The sequence below is a fragment of the Anolis carolinensis genome, chromosome 5 (assembly GCF_035594765.1).
Source record: "Anolis carolinensis isolate JA03-04 chromosome 5, rAnoCar3.1.pri, whole genome shotgun sequence".
Taxonomy (NCBI): Eukaryota; Metazoa; Chordata; class Lepidosauria; order Squamata; family Dactyloidae; genus Anolis; species Anolis carolinensis.
Window position 1 is genome coordinate 80,741,426 of NC_085845.1, and position 19,514 is coordinate 80,760,939.

General features: G+C 38.3%; 1 protein-coding gene across 6 annotated transcripts in view; it reads left to right on the top strand.

The window, feature by feature from the left end:
* rbm47 (RNA binding motif protein 47) overlaps positions 1-19,514 on the top strand; it is a 121,715-nt gene that overhangs the window by 78,639 nt on the left and 23,562 nt on the right. Inside the window, exon 1 of one of the 6 annotated variants that reach the window (XM_062981664.1) lies at positions 7,518-7,621. The exons of 4 other annotated variants lie outside the window; for them this stretch is intronic. The gene's annotated coding sequence lies outside the window, so the exon portion shown is untranslated. One more of the 6 variants, XM_016994016.2, reaches the window with a different exon arrangement.

Sequence of the window (19,514 nt, forward strand, 5' to 3'; positions counted from 1 at the left end):
TTACTACATAGCATTACCTCATATTGAACTACTTTTTCTGTCAAATTTGTTTGTAAAATCATAACCTAATTTGATGTTTAATAGGGCTTTCCTTAATCTCTCCTTATTATCCAACATATTCGCTTATTCAACGTTCTGCCGGCCCATTTACGTTGGAAAAGCGAGACTCTACTGTATTTGAGAGAGGCTTTCTGTGCTGAGCTTTTGGATAACATTGGTTATGCTTCTGTGGCATACACATCCAGCATGAGGAAGGTAAAGGGATTTATGTTGTTTGTATTTTCAAAGCTCCTTTAAAGCACTTTGCAATGCTATGGCATATCACAGCATTTAAAACAATGGCAGGAATTCAACAAGTAAAGCTTTCCCCGTCATTATATATATACAGTAGAGTCTCACTTATCCAACACTCACTTATCCAACGTTCTGGATTATCCAATGCATTTTTGTAGTCAATGTTTTCAATACATCGTGATATTTTGGTGCTAAATTCGTAAATACAGTAATTACTACGTAGCATTACTACGTATTGAACTACTTTTTCTGTCAAATTTGTTGTATAACATGATGTTTTGGTGCTACATTTGTAAAATCATAACCTATTTTGATGTTTAATAGGCTTCTCCTTAATGTTTCCTTATTATCCAACATATTCGCTTATCCAACGTTCTGCCGGCCCGTTTATGTTGGATAAGTGAGACTCTACTGTATGTGCCAAAAAACCTGCATTTGCCCTTTTTTTACCTGTTATGCAGCTCTTCAAGGGCATTAAAGACCTATGAGAAATTATGAAAATCTTATATAGAGCAAATGGTGTTTTACACTCCCCCTTACAATACATTCTCTCAATGTATATATTGGGCTAAAGTTTAAGCCAGTGTTGACCTTAAAGGTCCTGAGAAGATTAAGGAGAGATCCCCTTCCTCCCAGTAACTGGTGTTCCTCCTTGTTTATTTTTCAGCTGATCAGTCAGCTGACAAGCTGCAATTTCCTGCTTAAAATACAGAAAAATAGAGGGAAGACCTTCCTATTTTGTAACATTTCTTTCTGATTTCATTAGGACACTCTTTCATCTTGTTCTTTCTGTAAAATATGAATTGTATTTCTACTTCCCAGGACATTGTCTGCTTCTGCATAAGCCAGCTATTCAGAAAATTGGAAATAGCCCAGGCATCTAAATGTTTGCTATCATACTGCAATCAAAGATGATCAAACATTTGTTTCCAGACATTCGAGATCATATACTGTAATCATTTTCCACAAAATAATAATAATAATAATAATCATCATCATCATCATCATCATCGAATCATAGAATAGTAGAGTTGGAAGAGACCTCATGGGCCATCCAGTCCAACCCACTGCCAAGAAGCAGGAAATGGCATTCAAAGCATACCGGTAGTTTTGTTGTGTTTTTCAAGTTGTATGGCCATGTTCCAGAAGTATTCTCTCCTGATGTTTTGCCCACATCTGTGGCAGGCATCCTCAGAGGTCAGGAGAGAATACTTCTGGAACATGGCCATACAGCCCGGAAAACACACAACAATCCAGTGATTCCGGCCATGAAAGCCTTCGACAACATAATAATAGTTTATTTGTACCCCACCCTATCTCTCCGAGGGGACTCATGGCGGTTTCCAGTAAAAAAAGGCAAACATCCAATGATAATAACATACAAACAGCATATAAATGTCCATGTTGCCTTTTGATTCCTTCCTATATATTAAAGATGGCACAACTAAATTGGTAAGAGACATGATACAATGACAAAGATCCTAGAAGTAGCTCTTCATTTAACTTGCCATCCTTCTTCCATTATTATTCCATGAGCTTTCTTCTAAAGATGTATTTTTTGAGTGGACATGCATTTGATAGAGTACCAGCCAAGTTACTTAAGGCACATATACAACCACTGAAACAACTATGCAAGGGACTTCAATAGTTGGATCATGTTTATTAGTAACAGCCAATTTATAAATTTCATGGGGTTGTTGTATGTCTTTCGGGCTATGTGGCCATGTTCCAGAAGTATTCTCTCCTGAGGTTTCGCCCACATCTATGGCAGGCATCCTCAGAGGTTGTGAGGTATGGATAAATTTCATATAAAACAGCAGCATTGTTTAAGATAAAATGTGTAATATCTAGCCATTAAATTTATTATCAGTGTGTGATATGTAATGAGTCCAGATATACTCAGTGTTTGTATTCTGTTTTCAAAATATAAATGCAGGATTGTGTAGATAGTAAACATATCTTTTTGGGCACAGAATATTTCTACCAGTCGCTGTTTGCCATCAAGTCAATGACATAATGAATGAGAGACTTAACTGAAGCCGGATTTATTCTCCTCCCTTTTTAAAGTTAGTCCTTTTAAGTACTTTGGTCAAAACATGCAGTTACGCTTAAGAGATATCATTTGGAAAACAAATATACCCAAGGACTTGCTGAATTTTACATTGGGAAATGGTCCATGTGTGCAGCCTTGAGCCCATTTGAATGGGTCAATGGAAATTAGAAGAGCAAAAACATGAATTGTCATTATACAAAGGAATAGACAAGTATCAGTTAAAACGGAAGGCACAAAATAAAGGCAGCTAAAAACCAAATATGGAGTGCCTGCCTCTCAAGACTGGTGAGATCATCATATCTTGTATAGAAAAAAAACTTACTGGCTATTCCTAACCTTAGTTAATAGTAAATATTGTGTGTTTTGATTTTGTTTTTTTGTGCAGAAACACAAGAGAATTGTCCCTGAGTTAATTGCTTGTGATCCAAAAATTCCTTCAGATTCAAATGAATTAAAATTAAGGTTGCATTATGTTGATCTCCAACAAAATAGAGTGTTGCCTGCTGTCCCCAATTCTCTATAGTGTTTTTCCCCTCTCACTGCTATTTGGCATGTAAGAAGTGGCTCTGATTTTGCCCCTTGAACTGTTAGCTTGTCTCAGTGATCCTCTAAGTGGTTTTGAAGATGACAAGCCCCATTTCACCTCCAAAAGAACATACAAGAAGCAGGTGCTGCAGAACCACAGTACCGGTTTCCCATTTTTACTTGACTGCTTTTTTGACTGGGACACAGACATTTCATTCAAATTAGCAATGATGTGAAAAGTTTGTGTGTGTGTTGTTGTTTTTTTTTGCTTATATACGCTGACTTTTACTACATATAGTTTAAATGCCACAGTCTGAAATAGCACTTTTGAAATCTGAACAAAGGAATAGACAAGCTATTCAGTATGAAACATTTTGAACCCTATCTGTGCCAAAATGCCAGATCTGTATGTAACTACAGTAGAGTCTCACTTATCCAACATAAACGGGCCGGCAGAACGTTGGATAAGCGAATATCCGGGAATATGGGCCCGGGCTGTGGCGCAGGCGGGAGAGCAAGCCAGCTGCAATTAACTGCAATGAATCACTCTGACCAGGAGGTCATGAGTTCGAAGCCCTCAGAGCCTATGTTTGTTTGTCTTTGTTCTTTGTTAAAAGGCATTGAATGTTTGCCTATATGTGTAATGTGATCCGCCCTGAGTCCCCTTCGGGGTGAGAAGGGCGGAATATAAATGCTGTAAATAAATAAATAAATAAATAATAAAGAGAGATGAAGGAGAAGCCTATTAAACATCAAATTAGGTTATGATTTTACAAATTAAGCACCAAAACATCATGTTATACAACAAATTTGACAGAAAAAGTAGTTCAATATGCAGCAATGCTACGTAGTAATTACTGTTTTTATGAATTTAGCACCCAAAAATCACGATATATTGAAAACATTGACTACAAAAATGCATTGGATAATCCAGAATGTTGGATAAGCGAATGTTGGATAAGTGAGACTCTACTGTATATATTTATTCATCCATCCATCTCCATGTCTTCATATGTGACAGCATAGGTTTTTTGGAATACTTATTGCAGTATCAAAAATCTATGTTAAAAATCTATGTTCAATTTTTTCTCTGAAGCTGTTCTGTGGATCAATAATGCTAGAAGAAATGTAATCTTACACAAAACACCCACTTCTACTGTTTCTAGATTATGACCATCAGATTTGTATCCCCAATTTGCTCTTCCTTTGATATAAGTATCTGTCTATTAGTATTTATACTTTTTTTTATACTTTATACTATTTACTTTATACTTTATACAGAACATCCATTATTGTAAACCTGTTGAATTCTACATTGTGTTGTCGAAGGCTTTCAGGGCCAGGATCACAGGGTTGTTGTATGTTTTCCGAGCTGAAAATCATGAAAATGAACAAAATCTGGCTACCAGTATTAAAAAACTCAAAAATCAGAACAGTAAATAAGAAGCAACACTCTGAGACATGGGAACTAGGGCCAGTTAACAAAGAGTGCCCCCAGGCAGAAAGTAGCTAGTAGATGTAGCCATTCAATGCTAATTAGGGTGATTAACTGCAACATTTACAGCTGGCCTCCAACTGACAAGAGTTCTTCCCTCACCCTGGATTTCCCACAGATATATATAAACCTTCCTTGCTTAATTTCTCCATACCTCACAACCTCTGAGGATGCCTGCCATAGATGTGGGCGAAACGTCAGGAGAGAATACTTCTGGAACATGGCCATACAGCCCGGAAAACATACAACTCTGAATTCTACATTGTTCCACAATGCTCACCTTCTTCCTCCTCCTCCTCCTCCTCCTCCCTCAATTTGTGACAGTGGGGGGGGGAGTATGACAATGCATTTGCAACATTAGTCTGTATAGCTTTTGACAGGGCTCAGCTGGAAGTATCGTATTTCATTGCATAATAGGTGGCAGCCAAGGGAGGTCTCGCAGCTCTCGCCAGCAGGTGCATAGACATTTTTTTCAGCTATGGTACTTCCTTTGGATGGCTGTTGATAGCTGCAAAAAATTCACCACATAATAGTTGCACCCCCTTCCTCCCCCCCAAAAGGGGGGAGTGTGACTATTATGCGATGAAATACAGTAGTTTCAGGAATAATAATAATAATAATAATAATAATAATAATAATAATAATAATAATACTTTATTTATATACCGCCCTATCTCCCAGATGGGACTCAGGGCAGTTTACAGTCATAAAAGCAACACAAACATTACATAACAACATAATACACATTATTAAACAAAGTAAAATAATACAATTATAAAAATAAATCACACTTACATGACCAGATCAAGGGGACGGGAACCATAAACCCAATATATTAAAATGTATAATTTTAGGCTAGGGAAATCTTGTGCAATATATTCAGGAAGGACTGCTTGAGCCTGATTATCGGCCTTGAACACTCCATTTGCATTCTGCTTTTTAAAAAACCAATTGGATTTGTGAGCTCAAGGACTAAACTATGCTATGATCTTTCTTGCAAATAACTTTTAAAAGACTAATTGCATGGTTTCCGAGAGCATGGGAACAGCTGTTTGTGTCAAGTGTTTTCTTATACTTCCACCAGTGAGAAATACCATAAAGCAACATTCGTCAAAATGGATAACATTCTCACTTCATCCCCAGCCATCACAGCCATTTTTGCTAGGGATTATGGGGATAGTAGTCCAGATCACCTGGAGGAACCAGGCTGGGGTACGCTGCCAGCAAATGCACATTTATTATCAATGTATTAAAAGCCCCTAAGGACATGGGACAGATTTATTAACAGATTTATTTTTATTGTGACAGATGCTCTATTCAAGATCCTTTTATTGCAAACACAGCAGGATTAGTGTTACGTATTATACAGCCCAACAACAACAAAATTCTTGATGTCTTGGTTTTGGGCCTGTTCCTGGAGCTAATTCGAACACTGATTCCGAAAATTGCATTGGATAGACCGTGTCAGTTCTAGTTTATTATATATAATTATTATGGTTTTCTATGGGCAAGCAGATGGCGACTGGTAGATGACATATGTTCTGTATCTCAAAAATTAGATAAGGGAAAACTGGTGCCATGTTTGGAATCAGCAGATCAAATATACCTAGTAACAGGGATAACATTTGAGGTACCAAAATGTGTGCTAGCCAATGTTATCAATGTATATGTCAAGTGCAAAAGTACAGCATAATCTTTAAACTTATCAAATGGGACAGTATTCCTATCTCATCATTATAGACCAGCATTTCTCAACTTGGGGGTCGGGAGAAGGGTTTCAGAGGGGTTGCTAAACACCATCAGAAAACACATGTTTTTGATGGTCTTAGGAACCAAATCCCTACACTATTTTCTGTTGTTCATGGGGGTTCTGTGTGGGAAGTTTGGCCCAATTCTATCACTGGTGGGGTTCAAGGGGCTCTTTGATTGTAGGTGAACTTTTAACCTCAGCAACTACAACTCCCAAATGTCAAGTTCTATTTTCCCCAAACTCCACCAGCGTTCACATTTGGGTATATTGAGTATTTGTGCCAAGTTTGGTCCCGATCCATCATGGTTTGGAATCCACAGTGCTCTCTGGATGTAGGTCAACTACAACTCCAAAACTCAAGGTCAATGTACACCTAACCTTGGTCATGGGAGTTCTGTTTGCCAAGGTTGGCTCAATTCCATTGTTGGTAGAGTCCAGAGTGCTCTTTGATTGTAGGTTAACTATAAATCCCAGCAACTACAACTCCCAAATGACAAAATCAGCTCCCCTCCCCCCCCAAATCCCACCTGTATTCAAATTTGGGCTTATCGGGTATTTGTACCAAATTTGGTCCAGTTAATAAAAATACATCCTGCATATCTGATATTTACATTACGATTCACAGGTAGCAAAATTAGAGTTATGAAGTAGCATTGAAAATAATTTTATGGTTGGGGGTCACCACAACATGAGAAATTGTATTAAGGGGTCATGACATTAAGAAGGTTGAGAACCACTGTTATAGAAGAAGGATCAGGGAGAAAATACCAATTTATGGATGATGTTTGTCACTGAAATGACATTTGAATCTGAGATTTTTCAACTCAGGGTGCATCAGGGTGAGTTCCCTTGGGGAGATAGTGCATTATTATTATTATTATTATTATTATTATTATTATTATTATTATGTTGTTGTTGTTGTTGTTGTTGTTGTTGTTGTTGTTGTCATTTACACTGTAGAATTAATGCAATTTGGCTGTGGCGTCAAGGGAGGTTGTTTAGTGAGGCATCAGCATTATTGAGCCAAGAAGGCAAATACCTGGTAAAACTACAAATCCCACAGCCCAGTGCTAGTTACCAGTTTTTAGCCTTCTCTGACAAATATTGCCAGTGATTCATATTAATGTCAAACTACTTTAATTCTACAGTGATGCACCTTCAGACCTTTAGCCACAAGGCTAATAAATCAATTTGCTTTATTTCATGCAAATGTCTTACAATGTTTTTTTCTGAAAAATTAGTTGCTAGGGTGAAATAGGTAGAGTTCAAAAACTATAGGGTTTTGTTTTGTTTTGTTTTTTGCTGGGGAGGAATGGTTAACTTGCTCATACTGGGGGTGGGGATTGCTTTGCTACTGTGCTTGTGTTTAACCTTGTGTAGGAGGACTTATATCCTGGAAAGAGACTTCTCTGCCTGCCACTTGCTGTTTTTCGGCTGCCAAACTGGCAGATTCAGCCCGCAAAGAGTCTCTCGATTTGGTTTTCTCTTGTGACTGCTTGAAAAGGTGTGGTGTTTACTTTCCCTGACTGCTTCTGGGGCCTTGTGTTATTTGCTGACCATATTTTGTGATGAATCATGTTTCGTTCCTTCCCTTTTCTTTTTTTACTATGGTTTCTGCCTATCCCTTCATTTTCTTCCTTTGCTGGAGAAGACGCAAATGCTCACAAGCTAAGAATGTGGGATTTGGGTTCGGGCATTCAGGTGTATCTCTCAATGTGTTTGATCCTTTATTCCTTTTTTATTTTTATTGTGTCTCTTGGACTACAATTCTGCTAAGTCAGAGGACGCCTCCTCTCCAGTTGTGTGGAATTCTGATAAAGTGGCATAAAAATAGACTTTGCTCAAAACACAAAAATCCCACTGTCAAGCAAAATTTGCCCTTCCTCCTTATCTTATCTGTTTTGAGTCACACAAACTATTTGCACAACGCCTTCTACTGAGAAGATGTTGTTTGTATTTGGTTGACTCCCTTTTTGCCAATCTCGGAGCCTGAGTTTTCACCTCTTTTCTCTTTTAAAATCCTCCTCCCCGTGGAAAATGTCAAAGCACGTTCCCCTATTCTTTCTCATAAAGCTTCAGCCGGCCTCATCAAAATCCATTTGTTACAGACGGGATTTTTCAATCAATTTTTCAAGCTGCCTGGGTAAACTTTTCTACGCGGGGGCAGTGGCACTTTGAAAATCTCCTTGCCTTTCTGTCCCACCCATAAGGACTCCTTCGATGTGCCCTTAGCAAATTGCTGCCACGGAATTTAAATAGCCAAAGCTCATTGACCAATAAAGTGACATGTGTACTGTATAACAGAGTTACATAGACCTTGTGACTAGGAGGAAAGGTTATTCAAGCAAAGGTGCAACTAGGACTACCTGTTGCAATTGCAGGCACCAGGAAGGTAAGAGGAAAAACTTATCTTTTTACTGCTTGGGATTTCGTTTGAGTTTGCATTCGTTAAAAGTACGGCTTCTTCTTACTCTTGTCTAGAACATTAGTGTTAAGAAGAGACGAAATAACGATAAACATAAGCCTTGACCCACAATGTTTGAATGTCTGAAAAGTTTGTTTCCTTTCAAGCAATGCCTGCAGGTTTCATAAAGTTTGATATGAAACGACTTCTACTTTTAAGCTTTCCAAATCGCTGCATGCTGAAAAGCAAGTTGCCATTCTTTTCAATGAAGCAAGCAAAACTTGATTAACTTAGCTTTGTGTTTTTCTTGGATCTGATTCTTCCGACCTTGTGAGTAGTTCACTCGTCAGGCAGATATGATAAATTTGGCATTGGGAATTGAAACAATGAAGTGAAGAGATTTGGGTCTTTCTTTGTTAAGTGAAAATAACTCATTACTGTTCTGCGGGTGGTGTTTGCTGCTTACTTAAACATCATTGAAGGAGAATGCCACATCATTCTGCTACAATATGTATTTTACATGTGACCTAAACTGTGGAGGGGGCACCATTTTATCTAGTATTTTCATTTTATGTAGTATTTTTTTATCATTTTGCACCTTTTAAAGTGATGAGGACATAATTGAAGTTTCACATTAAACAAAAAGGTATTGTGACATTGGAGACATATTGAAAGGACCTGCATTTGGTTAAATCAATTGAACATACGTTTTGTTTCATTTTTGCAAGTTCAGCTTCAATTCATGTGCTATGCATGGTTAGCATATGTAACAGAAATGATTGCAAATATATCCAGGGATGGCAGCTTTGTCCTAAACTGTAGTCCTCTGTCCTTGTTATTTGCAAGGCTGCCTATATCAGGTGCACAAACAGCATTTGTTCAAATATGATCTGCAAAATGGCTGCTTTATTTGTCATGTCTGTCTTAGACAGCTTTGCCTTTATGTGTAACGCTGGCATTTAAATCTTCAAAAAGAGCGTTTAAAGTGGTGAATTGCAATTTTACTGGAGGGAGAAATGACAAAATTTCTGCAGCCAACATGAATTAAATTGTAATTGGAATATATTCCAATTATGAAATGGTAGATGAGGTACAGCCTATTAGGATTTATCTGTACATTTAAAGTATACAGTACAATCCCCTTATCCACAGACTCAGTATTCATGGTTCTACTTACCCATATTCCCACCTCACCCAGAAGTGTTTGTGGGCCTCTATAGGTGTCAGTCTGTGGTATGCTTCTGGTTGAAGAACAGGCAAAATATAGGTTTTGCTATTATTCATGATTTCATGTATGGGCGGTGTGTGTGTGTGTGTGGGGGGGAGGTAGAACGTATCTTCTGTGGATATGGAGGATTGTACACTATCTATTTCCCTTCTTGTCCTTCACCCCATTATAAATCTAAACCGATTCTTAGGCTAGATCTACACTGCCCTATATCCAGGATCTGATTCCAGATTTTCTGCTTATCCCACTTTATATTGCAGTGTAGACTCATATAATTCAGTTCAAAGAGGATAATCTGGGATCAGATCCTGGTATATAGGGCTGTATAGATCCAGCCTCCGAAAGCCTATTATTAGAACTTTTAAGACATAAAGTAGCATCTCATTTATCAAACATAAACAGGCCAGCAGAATGTTGAATAAGCAAAAATGTTGGATAATAAGGAGGGTTTCAGGAAAAGCAAAAGTAAATGTCAAATTACGTTATTATTTTACAAATTAAGCACCAAAACATCATGTTTTACAACATATCAACAGAAAAAGCAGTTCAATACGCGGTAACGTTATGTAGTAATTACTGTATATATGAATTTAGCACCAAAACATCGCAATGTATTGAAAACATTGACTACAAAAGGCTACTAAAAGGCAGACTGCGTTGGATAATATAGAACACTAGCTGTGCCCGGCCACGCGTTGCTGTGGCGAAGTATGGTGGTATGGGAAATAAAGTATTGAGGAATTGGTGGTAGTTAAGCTTTCTAACTGGCAGCAATTGGATAAAAACAATTATTCCTCTCCCTCTAATTAGGACTTTATTTTTCTTTTCTTTTCATTGTATGAACGTAGAGGCATGGATGAGGGGTTGTGCTGGTAAGTTTAGTGTATCTGGGATGCGTAGTTTTGTTGTTTTGTCCTAGGCCGAAATTTCATTACCCTTTTATATATATAGATTGGATAAGCGAAGGTTGGATAAGTGAAGGTTGGATAAGCGAGACTCTACTGTAATAGCAACATTGGGTTCGAAAACATGCAAATGTGACTAGATCAATAGGTACTACTCTGGCGGGAAGGTAACGGTGCTCCATGCAGTCCTGCCGACCACATGACCTAGGAGGTGTCTATGGACAATGCCGTCTCTTCAGCTTAGAAATGGAGATGAGCACCAACCCCCAGAGTCGGACACAACTAGATTTAATGTCAGGGGAAAAACCTTTGCCTAGCAACATTGGGTTTGGAAAGTTTGTGTTTTTCTGCTCTTTTAGAGTCGATGGCATGTTAACTTCCAAAGTCACCGATGAATTTTCTACCAAAATTAAACTTTGAACTGGGGTGTAGTTTCTACTGACACCCCCCCCCCCCAACCCCGTCATGCATCCCCTTCAAAGGTCCTCTGTGCTGGTTAAACATTTTTACAAAATGTATAACAACCCTGGGCAAAGGTAATCTAATCTGGCACTTTGCTCAGCGGGGCTAGTAACTGTGTTTCTAAGTTTCAGCCAGAGGTTCAAAGGTTCGCACAAATTTCACAGATCAGAGATCAGGCACAAATTGCTGCACTTTGTTTCTGGGTTCTTCGGATATGATAAATTTCCACGGCGGTGAGGATTGCTTGGTGTGCCTCCCTTTCGGCACAGGGGCAATGCCAGGCAGTTAAGAGCATGTTCGGTGCAAGTTGGCCACTGGCACCCGAGTTTAATGAATAACTAAATGATACCTTAGTCAGGGTGCAAGGTAGATATTATGAAAGAGTCCAAATTGTGAAAGGGGGATGGGATGGCTCTGTGTGTGTGTGTGTGTGAAACAAAGAGACAAATCAGGAGTGGATGACAATAGGGTTAAATGCTAATATGATATTTTTAGCTACACTTAACACGTAATTTAGCCCTGCATCTGAATGAATTGTCACTCTTGATAGCACAGTTTCAAGGATGCCAGTCATCTGATCCACAACCAAAGGATGTTATGCTGTGAAGTGTGCTGTGATAACTAGGAATCTAATCAAGTTTACTCAAAGAAAAAGCAAGATGACAGATCTGCTTTCTTCCCCGCAGCCATTGTACAAGTACTAAAGGATAATGTGACACTGGAAGATAAACATGGTTGGGATTTACCATAAAATATAAATAAATGCATGTTTTTGAACCAAGAATAAGATTGCATCTTATTCATGTTTTGTTTACACTCAGAACAACCCCAGGTTTTTTAAAACAAAGACAAACACAACCTAGTGTAATAGTAAGTTTCTGCTTCTGCGATTTCCTGCTTCTTAGCGGGGGGTTGGACTAGATGGCCCATGAGGTCTCTTCCAACTCTACTATTCTATGATTCTATGATTCTATGATTCTAAGTTAACATTGCTCGGCACATAGAATTTAAAATTTTCATAAACACTTTTGATCCCACAGGGTTAATTCTAAGAACCAAGACTATCATCATGTAGGGCTCCTTTCACACAGCTGAATAAAATCCCATATTTTCTGCTTTGAACTGGATTATATGGCAGTGTAGACAGGAACTAGATATAATATAAAACAGCACTTGCATGCACATTTATTTTGGAAGTATTCAACTGTCCTGGGGTTGATGTTTAGCATGCAGTCATTTACATCACAGGACCGTATCATATTAGGAAATACTCCATTTCTGAGACTGTTTGAGAATTAGTTCGAACAGGTCCCATCACATGACATTTGCCCCATCCTGTCAGTATTCTGCCGGGATCGGTCTGCAAGTGTCACGGAAACGAATTATTTGCAAATGGAATTCTAATAATGTTTTTTTGAAATACTACGGATTCTTGCTGAAGCGCTGTTTTTGTGTGTGAAAGGAAAATCCGTATGCATTCTGTTAGCAGCAATACTTTTTAAAAGGTCATAGAATGATGTAGGATGGTGAGATGAGTCAAAAGGCAGCATTTTCAAATCATAAGTATCGTAATAATCATAAGAATCGTATGCAACCAGTCTCAATACAATATGCATCCAGTCGTAAAAAAAATATGGTATGCATACTGATAGAAACGGATTATATCCCAATATGATATGATCCTTAATGGTTTGTGGTGTGTGTGTGTGTGCAAACTCTACTACAGGCTGAACACCATTCATTCCATCAGAAGATCAGCCTACTAACAACATTGAACATTTTTTCATTCATTCTTATCCAGTTGACTGTCATGACTTAGTTCCCATTCATAATATCTCACCAACTAGAGAAGGAAATGAAAAACTGAGCTGTATTTTCTCAGTGCACTGATTAACATTTTGATACATTTTTATATACATTTTGATACATTTTATACAGCTTAAATGAAATTTTATCCTAAGTTTATGAAGCTACCTCACATGGAGTCATACTGTTGGTCCGCGTTTCTCACTTTTATCTGCTCTGACTAGTAGCATCTCTATTTCATTTCAGATAGTGGTATTTTCCACAATGAGATATGTGCAAAAAATAATGTTTTTTTCTCATAACCAATAACTAGGAAAACACATTGTATCCCATTTCACACTGCACTTTGTCATGAAATCCTTAAGAATCACATTCTGAACTGAATACCAAAATACAGTAGAGTCTCACTTACCCAAGCTAAGTGGATAAGTGAATATCTTGGATAATAAGGAGGGATTGAGGAAAAGCTTATTAAACATCAAATTAGGTTATGATTTTACAAATTAAGCACAAAAACATCATGTTATACAACAAATTTGACAGAAAAAGTAGCTCAATACACACTAATGTTATGTTGTAATTACTATATTTATGAATTTAGCACCAAAATATCACAATATATTGAAAACATTGACTACAAAAATGCGTTGGATAATCCAGAACCTTGGATAAGCGAGTCTTGGATGAGTGAGACTCTACTGTATATCCATATTTCTTCAATTGTAAGATGCCATCAATTGTAAGGCGCACCCTAATTTCGGTGCCACCACTACCAACTAAAATACATAAGATAAACCTGCGCTTCTAAAGCATATAAACATTTTAGATATGTTTATATATAGAGGAAACTGTGTCTTGAAGAAATACAGTATGTCAGCTGTTATCTCTGAGCTTCAGGACTGGGTTTTAGTGTAAATATACTTACTCTCATCCTTGATCATCATCATAGGCTATCACTCAGAACCAAGTATGATTGTTGTCCAACTGTAGGGTGTTGACAGTGGGTCCATAGATGACTGTAGGTACTTATTCTTGATCCACATGTTCTTTCGCAATGAATAGATGTCTATTCATCTACAGTAGAGTCTCACTTATCCAACATAAACGGGCTGGCAGAATGTTGGATAAGCGAATATGTTGCATAATAAGGAGGGATTAAGGAAAAGCCTATTAAACATCAAGTTAGATTATGATTTTACAAATGAAGCACCAAAACATCATGTTAGACAACAAATTTGACAGAAAAAGTAGTTCAATACGCAGTAATGCTATGTAGTAATTACTGTATTTACGAATTTAGCACCAAAATATCACGATATATTGAAAAAATTGACTACAAAAATGTGTTGGATAATCCAGAACGTTGGATAAGCGAGTGTTGGATAAGTGAGACTCTACTGTACTGTATTTACAAATTTAGCACCAAAATATCACGATGTATTGAAAACATTGACTACAAAAATGCGTTGGATAATCCAGAACGTTGGATAAGTGAATGTTGGATAAGTGAGACTCTACTGTACTTCCAGATGGAAGGTGGTTCCAACAAAGATTGGCTTGATGTGCCTTCTTCTTGGCACATTTCTCCCTTTCATCTTCCATTCTTGCTTTTTCGAAATCCACAGCACTGTTGCTAACAGCTGACCTCTAGTTAGAAGGGCCAGGGCTTCCCAGTTCTTGGTGTCTATGTCACAGTTTTTAAGATTAACTTTAAGCCCATCTTTAAATGTCCAAGATACAGTATATGGGAAACAAGGCATACTGTCAACACAACCCTTGCAAGGACTTCCAGGGATGATTCTACTGTGTAGCAATAGGTTCAGACAGAATATTCTGTGGCTGTTTTCTTATATGCAGTTTCAATAGGGAATGTCTGACCCTTCAGATAATACTGGACTACAAATCCCATCACCCCTGGGCAACATAGAAAAAATAATGGGAGACTGTGGAAACTGTAATCCAGCAACATCTGGAGGATCACCATGCTCAGCATTTTTGTGTTGCAGAACAGTGATTGTGGTGGGAAGTTCAAAAACATATTTTAAAAAGAATAGAGATATGCCTTAGGATTTTAAGAAGATGGCATTAAAGATCCTTTTTAGCCCTCTACATTATGTCTCTTTTTTCTGTGTGGATTCCATTGTTTCTTTTTCAGGTTTTCCCTGGGGAGTTTGTGATAAGGAACTCTTAGCGATTCCTCTTTTGTGAAATCCTCATCTCTCCTTGATTCATACCTTCTGTTTTGCTCTTTAAATACACCTTGCTTGTGAAACATATTTACAGAAGAGCAGACTGCTGTCCACCAGCTATTGTTTCCTTTTCAATTGAAGTCCTTGACACGGCTGGAACCAACCAACCTATAAGGCTTATAATCAATGTCACCTCTTTTAAAAAACAGCTGAAGCAGAACATGTTTGGAAGCAAACTGGAATTTAATGCTGAATAAAACATTAGGTTATAGACATAGGAGGCTAAATGCAGAGGTTTAATAACAAAATGGAGACAATACAATTTTCATCCTATTTTTCTATGGATACATTTATATATATCCTGGCAAAGCTTCAAAAGGGAAGTTGTTTTGTGGGGAATTTTTTGGACTACAATTTATTTATTTATTATTTATTTACAGTATTTATATTCCACCCTTCTCACCCCGAAGGGGACTCAGGGTGGATCACATTACACATATAAGGCAAACATTCAATCCAAACATTCATTCAATTCAATTCCCATAATTGCTCCACCGGTTGAAAATTTCTGGGAAATGGAGTAAATAAATTGTAACCTTTCCAAATTTTGAACTAGAACTAATACTAGGGTATTAGCACACTCATGATTCAGAGAGCAATTTTTCCTGTAATGTAGACTGACTTGTGTGCTCATTGTGTGCCTAAAATCAAAGGGAGTTTGTCTGAAGAGCTCTATGCACAATGCAGTGGCTGGTGGTCATTTCAATGGACAACAATTGCATTACTACTCCTTGCTTGTGGAGTACCTGCAAATCCTTCAGCCTTTTCTCCATGTCACAAAGAAAACATACATTGTTGGGGAGAAAAGGGGAAATGACTGCCTAAATACTCTGCCAGATGGCAAAAGCTGTTCTTTCCCATGTCAGTCATACAAAATATTGCTTGATCTACAAAGGCACTGATTAATAGTTTTGTTAATTTGTTCTTTTCCTTTTACATCTCATTTAAGACTTTACTGACAGGGCCTCTTCACCCAGTACGTTTGCTTTACAGAAAATGTACAAGTCAGCAGACAGACTTTTGAAAGCATGCAACTCCATTATATTAAAGGCTGCCATGTCAGCATCACTCTGAAGTTTATCAACATTGCATTTTAATGTTTTATATAGTGAGTGGATAAAATAGTCACCCATCAATGCACATTAGAGTTGTGCATGGAATTCGTTCCTACCATTTCTACCATTTCTTTTGTGTCTTCTGTTTCTTCAGGAGCACAAAAAGGGAAGCCCCCTTCCTGCACGAAAATGTGCTCGAAATGAAAGCCTGCTTTCGTCTGCAGCCAAGCGCCTCCCAGAACTTGCCTCCTTGCCTTGGAAAGACAGTGCATGTGTAGCGTGGCATGGCGTTCAGGCAGACCAGGAGCACGCCTGCAGCTGAGAGTAAGAGGCGCTCGGCTGCAGGCACATGTGCTTTACATGCCTGCTTGCATGCCACGCCACACACGCGCTCTCTTTCCAAGGAGAGTGCGTATGTGGCATGGCGTGCAGGCAGGCCTGGAAAGCATGCATACCTGCCAGTGCCTGCAGCTGAGCACCTTTTACTCTAGAGTAGAAGCAGCAGGTAAGAGGCCTCCTTAAAGCGCACGCCGGGAAGGGGAGTCTGGGTAGGAAGCCCTCCATAATGGTCTGATTTTCGGGGGCCCAAACTGAAAACAGGTACTTACCCTCCCAGTTTCGGGAGGCTCTCAAAAAAGAACACAAAGCCGAGACACAAAAATGGGGTAAGGTTTATCTCGAACGCACAACTCTAATGCACATACCCAAATAACCTCATACTGAAAAACTCACCAAATGAAAAACAAATCGGCAAATTGAAAGAGAAACACTGAAAATGGGCTATTACATGTCAAGTTCACCCACAATATCCTATGTTTAGCTTGTTCACTTTAATAGACGTATTAAATTGGTTGTACATTTCCTGGCTATCAGTGTTTGATTCTTTAAAAGAACTTGAATTTGCTCAGTTAAGCAACTACATCCTGAACTACAGTGTTCCCTCACTTATTGCGGGGGTTAGGTTCCAGGACCACCCGCAATAAGTGAAAATCAGCAAAGTAGGGACACTATATTTATTTTAATATTTATTCATTATTTTAGTAGTTATACACTATTTTAAGTCTTTATCAACCAATCATGTGTTAATAAATCACCTCCTTCTCCTCCCGCTGCCCCTTGGGCTCTTTTTCTCTCCTTCTGGCTTCTCCTTCCTCCCTTCCTTAGGCTGTAAATTGTAATTTTTTATGATTTATAATAGTCTTTTAAGTTTATTGAAAAACCGCAAAACAGTGAATCCGCAAAAAGTGAACCGCGAAGTAGTGAGGGAACACTGTATACTCTTAACAATTGGAGGATTTAGTTGAGTGGGGAAAATTTGGACTACAGACTACTTGTGAAATACACAAGCATTCTTATTTGTATTTAATTTTGTTCTTTGGGAAGGGGAAGGTTTTAGGAAATGTCTTTACTTCTATCCCTTTTTTAAACTACTGGGTATTTCAAAAAGATGGGCCCAGTGTACAGCAGTGTTTTGAAAAGGTTTGTCTGATATGAAGTTCATGGCATAATATCATTACTAAATATAATAGAAAGGCCATAAATAAATGGCCATGTCAATATTGGATAACCCCCTTTTTCGCAGAGTCTTTTTATGGAAATTCTGGTTGTATTGGGGAACTGCACTGCACCGGGGATGTAAAACAACTTCCCTGATCTTCTGCAGAATCAGTTCTTTTGCAAGAAGAATGCTAAATGACAATAAGTCATTATGTGAAACATGGTGCAGCTTCTGTTATTAACATGAACTCTGATCAAAATGACCTTGGGAAAATGGCAGTATAACAAGATTGATCCCAGGGCCTTGTAATATTTTTAGTGTTGACGTATTAGACCTTTAATCCCCTTTTCTTCTCCCACACTCAGAAATCATTTTTTCTGATAGCCTTATTTCCAAACATGGTACAATATTTTAATTTTATTTTAAAACTATACAAATTTTCACTACCATAGAAGAAACTGTGAATAAATGGACAAATATGAGGAAAAATAGGGGCTGGGAGAGGAGGCATGCTTCCTTAATGTTTTTAAACGTTACTTTCAGGTGTTTGGAGTACTTAGCATTATAGTCCAAAGAAATAACCTTTCCAAACTCTGTTTTCTTGTAGGGAAGTTGTTCAATTGCATATTTAACTTTGTTATACAATATGAGTTGAAATATTTGTTCTGAACAGTGCATTAGTTCCCTGCTTGCAATAAATTGTGTTACATCTGAACACATAGATTGACTTGGATAGAGTTCATAAGTATATGACCATCTTTTGGGGTGGAGGCATGGACTAGAGGAACATGATCCTTTCTTGCACCTTGATTCTCTTACCTTGTAATAATCAAACGGATAGGAATGCAGCCATGCCAATGTAAACATATCACTGAATCATTTGCTGTTTTTCTACAGCAGCAAAGGCAGACCATGGATATAGAAGACGTTTGACTGGTGCTTTGCAAAATTAGTTAAGGGCTACTTTTGTGCATAGGCAATTTTTGTTCCCAAACATATTTTAGTGCTTTTCATAGAATCATAGAGGTGGGAGAGACCTCATGGCTCATCCAGTCCAACTACCTGCCAAGAAGCAGGAAAATTGCATTCAAAGCACCCCCGACAGAAGGCTATATCCAGCCTCTGGTTAAAAGTTTCCAAAGAAGAAGCCTCCACCATATTCTGGGGCAGAGAGTTCCACTGCTGAACAGCTCTCACAGTGAGGAAGTTCTTCCTAATGTTCAGGTGGAATCTCCTTTCCTGTAGTTTGAAGTCATTTTTCTGCATCCTAGTCTCCAGGGCAACAGAAAACAAGCTTGCTCCCTAGAATCACAGAATAGTAGAGTTGGAAGAGACCTCATGGGCCATCCAGTCCAACCCCTCCTCCCTATGACTTCCCCTCACATATTTATATATGGCCATCATGTCTCTTCTCAGCCTTCTCTTCAGGCTAAACATGCCCAACTCTTTAAGCCATTCCTCATAGGTCTTGTTCTCCAGACCCTTGATCATTTTAGTCACCCTCCTGTGGACACATTCCAGCTTGTCAACATCTCCCTTCAACTGTGGTGCCCAGAATTGAACACAGTATTCCAGGCGTGGTCTGACCAAGGCAGAATCGAGGGGTAGCATGACTTCCCTGGATCTAGACAATATACAATATTCAGGACCAAGGGGTCCTGTTTATCTAGCAATGGGGCTTTAACCTGATCACTGGCTGGAAATGGTCTGGGTAGAATTGTTGTTTAGGAGTTCAGTTGTATCATTCATTGGCTGTGCTATATCCCATTAGCAAAACAATTGAAAAGCTT